The following is an 8,912-nucleotide window of genomic DNA, read 5'->3' as shown; positions in this document are numbered from 1 at the left end:
TGAATGATGAGAAATATGGACATGGACGACTCAGGCATCAGTCTGAATTTGTGTTTCCCTGGGGAATCAATCAATGGTACTTATTCAATCAATCAACCATATTTATTGAGCACTTACTGTGTGCAGAGCACTGTACTAAGCGCTTGGGAAGTACAAGCTGGCAATGTATAGAGACAGTCCCTATCCAACAGTGGGCTCACAGTCTAGAAGTGTTAGAGAAGTAGCGTGGCTCAGTGGAAAGAGCCCGGGCTTTGGAGTCAGAGGTCATGGGTTCAAATCCCGGCTCCGCCACTTGTCAGCTGTGTGACTTTGGGCAAGTCACTTAACTTCTCTGGGCCTCAGTTCCCTCATCTGTAAAATGGGGATTAAGACTGTGAGCCCTACGTGGGACAACCTGATCACCTTGTAATCACCCAGCGCTTAGAACAGTGCTTTGCACATAGTAAGCGCTTAATAAATGCCATCATTATTATTATTATTATAGAAGTGGTTACTGTGGTTGAGTAGTGGTTGAGTGGTTACTGTGTGTAGAGCACTGTACTAAGCGCTTGGGAGAGTACAGCATAACTCTTGGTAGTTGGTAGACAGGTTCCCTGCCCACAACGAAGGGAAACAGCATAGTTTAGTGGAGAGAGCACGGGCCTCGGCGTCAGAAGAACCTGGGTTCTAATCCCAGCTCTGCCACTTGTCTGCTCTGTGACCTTAGGCAAGTCATTTCACTTCTCTGTGCCTCACTTCCCTCATCTGTAAAATGGGGATTTAGACCGTGAGCCCCATGTGGGATAGGGACTGTGTCCAACCTTGTATCTATCCCGGTACTTAGAACATAGTAAGTGCTTAACAAGTACCATAGGAAAAAGAAAACGAGCTCACAGTCTCCTCCCCAAACCTCCCCCACGCCTTGGTCCATGCTGGGCTGGGAATGACTTCCCTGTCCAGGTGATGGCTTGTCCATGTCTGCTGTGTGACCTTGGGCAAGTCACTTAACTTCTCTGAGTCTCAGTTACCTCATCTGTAAAATGGGGATGAAGACTGTGAGCCCCACATGGGACAACTTGATCACCTCGTCTCCCCCCCAGCGCTTTGCACATAGTAAGCGCTTAACAAATGCCATCATTATTATTATTATTCTAGTGGGGCAGGAGCATGGGGCTGAGAGTCAGGAGAATCAGGTTCCAGGCCCAGCACTGAACCTTTCTCTGGGCCTCAGTTTCCTCCTCTGTAAAATGGGGATAAGATCCCTGCCCTCCCTCCCTAGTAGACGGTGAGCTCCATATGGGACTGGGCCCAATCTGGGTGTCCTATATCTGCCCCGTTGCTTAGGAAGGTGGTTGGCCTAGAGTAGGCACTTAGGAAACACCCTCACTCTCTTGATTTGGGAAGAAGAGTTGGAGTGGGTGCTGTCTGTTAAGGCAGGAGCCCTGCCCCTGCCTCAGCAGTGTCCTATACAGAACTTTGTGGGTTTTTTGTATGTTTGAAATTTTGTGGAATTTACTACAGTGAAACAGCAATGAGTAGCAAGGGAGAAAAAGTATTCGACTAGGGGGAGACAACAATAACTGAGGAATTAAAAAACAATAACTGAGGATTAAAAAAATGTGTTTGAAGCCCCTACCCCCTGACCCCTCCATCTCCCTTGGGTCAGTGGTTACTATGGCGGGATTTTCTCACAACACATGGTTTTCCTAGAAGCCAGCTTGCATATTCTAGGAACAGAGGAACATTGCTTTGTATTGTTTGGTTGACCGTCTCCCCTCTTCTAGACCGTGAGCCCATTGTTGGGTAGGGATTGTCTCTGTTTCATTCAGTCGTATTTATTGAGCGCTTACTGTGCGCAGAGCACTGCACTGTGTCTCTGTTGCTGAATTGTATTTTCCAAGCGCTTAGAACAGTGCTCTGCGCACAGTAAGCACTCACTAAGGAAGAGGAGGAAGTGAACTTTCGTTAATGATGTGTATTTAGGTTTAATTCTATTTGTTCTGACGACTTGACACCTGTCTGCATGTTTGGTTTTGTTGTCTGTCTCCCCCTTCTAGACCGTGAGCCTGTTGTTGGGTCGGGACCATCTCTATATGTTGCTAACTTGTACTTCCCAAGCGCTTAGTACAGTGCTCTGCACACAGTAAGCATTCAATAAATACGATTGAATGAATGAATAAATGAATAGTATTGATTGAGCACCTATTGATTGAGCAACTAATTGATTGAACACCTACTGAGCAACTAATATATGCAGAGATCGCTGTACTGAGCTCTTGAAAGAGGACAACTGGGTGAGTAGACATGATTAATAATGATTGTGGTATTTGTTAAGCGCTTATATCTTGATCTTGCCAGGCCCTGGGGCGGATACAAGATAATCAGGTCAGATAACCCTGTCCCACAAGGAGCTCCTAGTCAAAATAGGAGAGGGAACAGGTATTGAATCTCCATTCTACAGAGAAGGCTCAGAGAAATGAAGTGACCTGCCTAAGACCACAGAGCAGGCAAGTGGGGGAGCTTGGTTTAGAACCCACGTCCCCTGATTCCCTGGCCCGGACTCTTTCCATGAGGCTACAGTTCATTCATTCATTCATTCAACCGTATTTATTGAGCGCTTACTGCATGCAGAGCACTGTACTAAGCGCTTGGGAAGGACAAGTTGGCAACATATAGAGACGGTCCCTACCCAACAGTGGGCTCACGGTTCTGCTCCCAAGTAGAAGAACCTGGGTTCTCATCCCACCTCCGTCATCCATGCTCAGAATAGTGCTTGGCACATAGTAAGAGCTTAACAAATGCCATCATCATTTGCCCCATCTTACCTCCTTCCCTTCCCCACAGCACCTGTATATATGTATATATGTTTGTACAGATTTATTACTCTATTTATTTTACTTGTACATATCTATTCTATTTATTTTATTTTGTTAGTACGTTTGGTTTTGTTCTCTGTCTCCCCCTTTTAGACTGTGAGCCCACTGTTGGGTAGGGACTGTCTCTCTATATGTTGCCAACTTGTACTTCCCAAGCGCTTAGTCCAGTGCTCTGCACACAGTAAGCGCTCAATAAATACGATTGATGATGATGATCATCATCATTATTATTATTTGCAGTGTGACCTTAAGGAAATAACGTCACTTCTCTGTGCCTCCGTTACCTCATCTGTAAAAAGGGGATTAAGACCGTTAGCCCCACGTGGGACAAGGACCGTGTCCAATGTAACGCTCTTGTATTTACCCTTAGTGTGGCGCCTAGCGCATAGTAAGCACTTAATACCATTTTCTGTTTTTTTTTTTTAAAAAAAGGAGCTTGCAGCTCAGCAAGGGAGTCCAACACTAAAATAAATTATAGTTCACATGGGGGCTGGAGAAATCCACTCAGAACGAATTGCTACGAGTCCCCCAGGACCCCACTTTCTGGGCTCCAGTTCAGTTTATGACCAACTCAGGGCGCTGCCTTCTGAAGAAAGAGTTCCCAGAGCACAACAAGCTCCTCGAATACCAAGCAGATTTCCGGGAGGTGGGGTGGGAGGGAGGGAATGTTGATGAGCTAAGGGTAAATGAGATCATTAGAGTCATATGGATTAAATTTGCTTTAATGTAAATATGGGATTTATAATTAAATAGAAAAAAAGTGTTGGTCATCATAGTTTATTTTCTGTTGGCAAAACCCCGTGGTTGTGGTTTGTAAATTAATGTTGTGATTTAGCATATTTTGAGCACTGGTTGGGAGTCAGGATTCCCAGGTAACAATAATAATGATAATAATGATGGCATTTATTAAGCGCTTACTATGTGCGAAGCACTGTTCTAAGCGCTGGGGAGGTTACAAGGTGATCAGGTTGTCCCACATGGGGCTCACAGTCTTCATCCCCATTTTACAGATGAGGGAACTGAGACCCAGAGAAGTACAGTACCCAGAGAGGTAACTAGGCCTGACTCTGCGTCAGCCGGCTGCTTGGGCAAGTCACTTAGTGGTATTCTTTAAATGCTTACTTTACATTAAACACTGTACTAAGCACTGAGGTAGATACAAGCTATTCAGGTTGAACATAGCCCCTACCCCACATTGGACTCCCAGCCTAAAGAGGAGGGAGGATAGGTATTTCTTCCTGTATATATGTATATCCTGTATATATGTTTGTACATATTTATTACTCTATTTATTTATTTATTTTACTTGTACATATCTATTCTATTTATTTTATTTTGTTAGTATATTTGGTCTTGTTCTCTGTCTCCCCCTTTTAGACTGTGAGCCCACTGTTGGGTAGGGACTGTCTCTATATGTTGCCAACTTGTACTTCCCAAGCACTTAGTACAGTGCTCTGCACACAGTAAGCGCTCAATAAATACGATTGATGATGATGATGATGATGTGCAAAGCACTGTTCTAAGTGCTGGGGAGGGTATAAGGTGATCAGGTCGCCGACGCCTTAATCCCCATTTTACAGATGAGGGAACCGAGGCACGGAGAAGTTAAGTGACTTGCCCAAAGTCACACAGCTGATAAGTGGCGGAGCCAGGGTTAGAACCCACGACCTCTGACTCCCAAGCCTGTGCTCTTTCCACCAAGCCACAGTGCTTCTCTTAGTTAAGAGCCTAACAAATACCATAATTATCATTATTATTATTATTAGGGATTCCTGGGCTGGGCTTGGAGAGGAGCAGACTTCCTATCCACTCTCTCCTGGCTCTCAGGGCCTCACCCCTCCTGAATCCCGGCCAGACCTGCGCTCTTCCATCAACTTCACCTGCCAAAATGCAGGTTTAAAAGCAAGAGGACTCAAGAGGCCTGAGGCCTCCTCCTCTCTCTGTCTCTCCGTCTCTCCAGTCGCTCTCCCCCTCCCCGTGGCTCTGTAGATCTCTGTGCCTCAGTCTCTCTCCTTCTCCCCCCTCCCCTCTTTCCCTCACCCCCTCCGTCGACCCCCGCCCCCTTCTCAGGATTTGAGTCACTATTTGAAACGGGAAGGCTAATACAAAGTCATCAAAGCACTATGGTTCTTGTCTTCAAGTGACAGCCCCCTTTAGGGGCCTGTTTGAAATACGCCCCCCGCCTTTCAATGTCGCTCTATCCATCTTTGTCTGCCCTGCAGAAAGGCGGACAATGTAGCGCGGAGTCTGGTGAACTCCCCACGCTCGGGACGGGCAGTGCCAACCTCCGCCTCCGAGCAGATTGCAGTTGTCACGGCTCCATTAATCTGGGGCCGGCTCCCCCCACCCTCCATCCAAGCCCGAGCCGGCGGAAGGCCCTAACTTCCTATCCCCGCTTGCCTAGAGTGGGAGAAAGTGCTCCTGGGGGTTGGAGGGAGGGTGCCTGGGTCCCTGGGGGCCACCGACAGGGCCACAAATTGGGCACAGGGGTGGGGGATGGCAGGCTCAGAGATTAGGAGCTCCTCCATGTCTGCTGGGTGACCTGGGGCTAGTCACTTCACTTCTCTGAGCCCACTGTTGGGTAGGGACCGTCTCTATATGTTGCCAACTTGTACTTCCCAAGCGCTTAGTACAGTGCTCTGCAAACAATAAGCCCTCAATAAATATGATTGATTGATTGATTGATTCACTGGGACTCAGTTACCTCATCTATAAACTGGGGATTGAGGCTGTGAGCCCCACGTGGGACAGGGCCTGTGTCCAACTCGATTTCCTTGTATCCTCCTGAGTGCTTAGTACAGTGCTTGGCACGTAGTAAGCGCTTAACAGATACCATCGTTAGTATTGTTGTTATTATTATTAGATGAGGGAGGGGCACTCATAGGGAAGGGTGGGGAAGATGATGTATGTGTGTGCGTGTGTGTTTGTATGTGCGTACTCGGAATCCACAGAATTCTGCTTGGTATTGCCAGAGATGAGCAGGGAATCATCAGATCCAATCAATGGATCAGCATTTGTCTGCTGGGTTATTGATCTACAGCATTTGTGCCTATTTTTGCCTACTCCTTAACTGCCTATCTATCTGTATTTCATTCATTCATTCATTCGATCGTATTTATTGAGCGCTTACTGTGTGCAGAGCACTGTACTAAGCGCTTGGGAAGTACAAGTTGGCGACATATAGAGACGGTCCCTACCCAACAGCGGGCCCGCAGTCTAGAAGACTTCCTTCCGTAGATATTCCTTCCATATCTAAGCCCTCTCTTCCTTGTCTTCCACTCCCTTCTGCATCACCCTGACTTGTTCCCTTTATTCATCCTTCCCTCCCAGCCCCACAGCCCTTATGTCCATATCAGTTACCTCATCTGTAAAATGGGGATTAAGATTGTGAGACCCATGTGGGACAGGGACTGAGTTCAACCTGATTAGGTTGTAATTCCCTCAGTGTGTAGAACAGTGCTTGACACATAGTAAGCACTTAACAAATGCCATCATAATTATTATACATCATCTGTTGTCTATCCATCTCGCCGTCCGTCTTTCCATCCCTCTGAACTGTGCCAGCTCCCAAAGTATTCATCTTTAATCCTTTTTTCTCTGGCGATAGTCCAGGCCCACCCTATCCTGATAAGGACTCTCCTGTCCCTGTGCCCAACAAGGCCTTGCTCACCAGCCCCGAGCCTGCGCTTGCGGAGCAGGGCCGAGGAATCCGGGACAGTGGAGCCGGGGCCGGGCGTCCAGGGTAAGGCCACAGTGGAGGGGGAGAGGGGTGGGCCCTCAGAACTGGAAACGAGGATGCGGTCAGTTTTCTTCTCTGGTCCTGTCCTGGAATGCTTCCACTCAGGAGGAAGGAGCAGGGAGGGAGTCAGTCAGCCAATCGTATTTATTGAGCACTTACTGTGCACAGAGCACTGTGCTAAGCCGTTGGGAGAGTCCAATAGATCAACACATTCACAGTGCACAAGGAGGAAGCTTACCAAAGGCAGAGCTGGGGCATTTGAAAATCAAATGCTGCACCTATTTAGTGATCTAACGGGCTGTTGGTGAGTTACTGTGGTCTGAGGAAGGGGGAGTGTTGAGGAAGGGGGAGTGTGTGGCTAAGAGGTCCAGCCCTGGGGGGAGGAGTCCAGACCAGTTTCTTATCTCCAACAGCAGCACCAGGGCAGTTAAAAGAACCATGTGCTGGACACTCCCCCTCATGAAGTGTCCATCCCTGACTCTCCATCCCAGACTCTCTCCCAGTGACCTAGCCCGGACCATCCAACACTCCTGACTCTTCCCTTCTCCATCCCTGATTCTCCCTCAGTGACCCAGCATGGATGATCCCACACCTTTGGCTCTCCCCTCTCCATCCCTGATTCTCCCTTAGTGACCCAGCACAGATGATCCCACACCTTTGGCTCTCCCCTCTCCATCCCTGATTCTCCCTTAGTGACCCAGCATGGATGATCCCACACCTTTGGCTCTCCCCTCTCCATCCCTGATTCTCCCTTAGTGACCCAGCACGGATGATCCCACACCTTTGGCTCTCCCCTCTCCATCCCTGATTCTCCCTTAGTGACCCAGCACGGATGATCCCACACCTTTGGCTCTCCCCTCTCCATCCCTAACTCTCCCCCAGTGACCCAACACAGATCATCCAACACCCCTGACTCTCTCCTCTCCACCCCTGGCTCTCCCCAGTGATCCAGCATGGACCGTCTAGAGCTTACCGCTAGAGTGCAAGCTCGTTGTGGACAGGGAATGTGTCTGTTGTTGTATTGTACTCTCCCAAGTGCTTAGTACAGTGCTCTGCACACAGTAAGCAGCGTGGCTCAGTGGAAAGAGCCCGGGCTTTGGAGTCAGAGGTCATAGGTTCGAATCCCGGCTCCGCCACATGTCTGCTGTGTGACCTTGGGCAAGTCACTTAACTTCTCTGAGCCTCATTTCCCTCATCTGTAAAATGGGGATTAAGACTGTGAGCCCCACGTGGAACAACCTGATCACCTTGTATCCCCCCAGCGCTTAGAACAGTGCTTTGCACATAGTAAGCGCTTAACAAATGCCATCATTATTAGTAAGCGCTCAATAAATACGATTGAATGACCCCTGACTCTCCCCTCTCCCTCACTGATTCTCCCCTACTGACCCAGCACAGACTATCCAGCACTCCTGACTCTCCATCTCCGACTCTCCCCTCCAGGGGCCCAGCACGGACTATCCAACACCCTTGACTGTCCCCTCTCCATCCCGGACTGTCCCCCAGTGCCCCAGCCTGGACCACTCGTCCAAGATCTCCCCAGTCACTCGGGGATCTGCTCAGCTCCCTGTGGGAGCAGGTACCCCGTGCTCACCCCTCCTCCCACAGGGGAAGAAGTTTTGCTCCGATCCCGTGGTCCTCCTGTTCCGATGGATGTCCTGCTCCCCGGTGGGGAGGGAATGGGAAGGCCGGAATTCGCCCTGTTCTCCTCTTTTCTGGATCTACGAAGGGCAACCCCGAAGCTCCTCGACAGACTGAAGGGGGGGAGGGGTCAGGGACACTGCTGCTTCGGACCCCCTGGGCTGGAAGACTGGGGAGGAGGCCCGGCCTTCCCCACTGAAAGTGGTCCAGCGCTTAGAACAGTGCTTTGCACATAGTAAGCGCTTAACAAATGCCATTATTATTATTATTATTATTATTATTATTATTACCCCCGGCCCACGTCATCCCCACCCCCAGCCCACGTCCTACCCCGGGTCTGGAATGCCTTCCCTCTGCCCATCCGCCAAGCTAGCTCTCTTCCTCCCTTCAAGGCCCTACTGAGAGTTCACCTCCTCCAGGAGGCCTTCCCAGACTGAGCCCCTTCCTTCCTCTCCCCCTCGTCCCCCCTCCATCCCCCCCATCTTACCTCCTTCCCTTCCCCACAGCACCTGTATATATGTATATATGTTTGTACATAGTTATTACTCTATTTATTTATTTATTTATTTATTTTGCTTGTACATATCTATTCTATTTATTTTATTTTGTTAGTATGTTTGGTTTTGTTCTCTGTCTCCCCCTTTTAGACTGTGAGCCCACTGTTGGGTAGGGACTGT

This window comes from Tachyglossus aculeatus, chromosome X5, assembly GCF_015852505.1.
Source record: "Tachyglossus aculeatus isolate mTacAcu1 chromosome X5, mTacAcu1.pri, whole genome shotgun sequence".
In the NCBI taxonomy this organism is placed as follows: domain Eukaryota; kingdom Metazoa; phylum Chordata; class Mammalia; order Monotremata; family Tachyglossidae; genus Tachyglossus; species Tachyglossus aculeatus.
Note: the sequence above shows the minus strand (reverse complement) of the source record.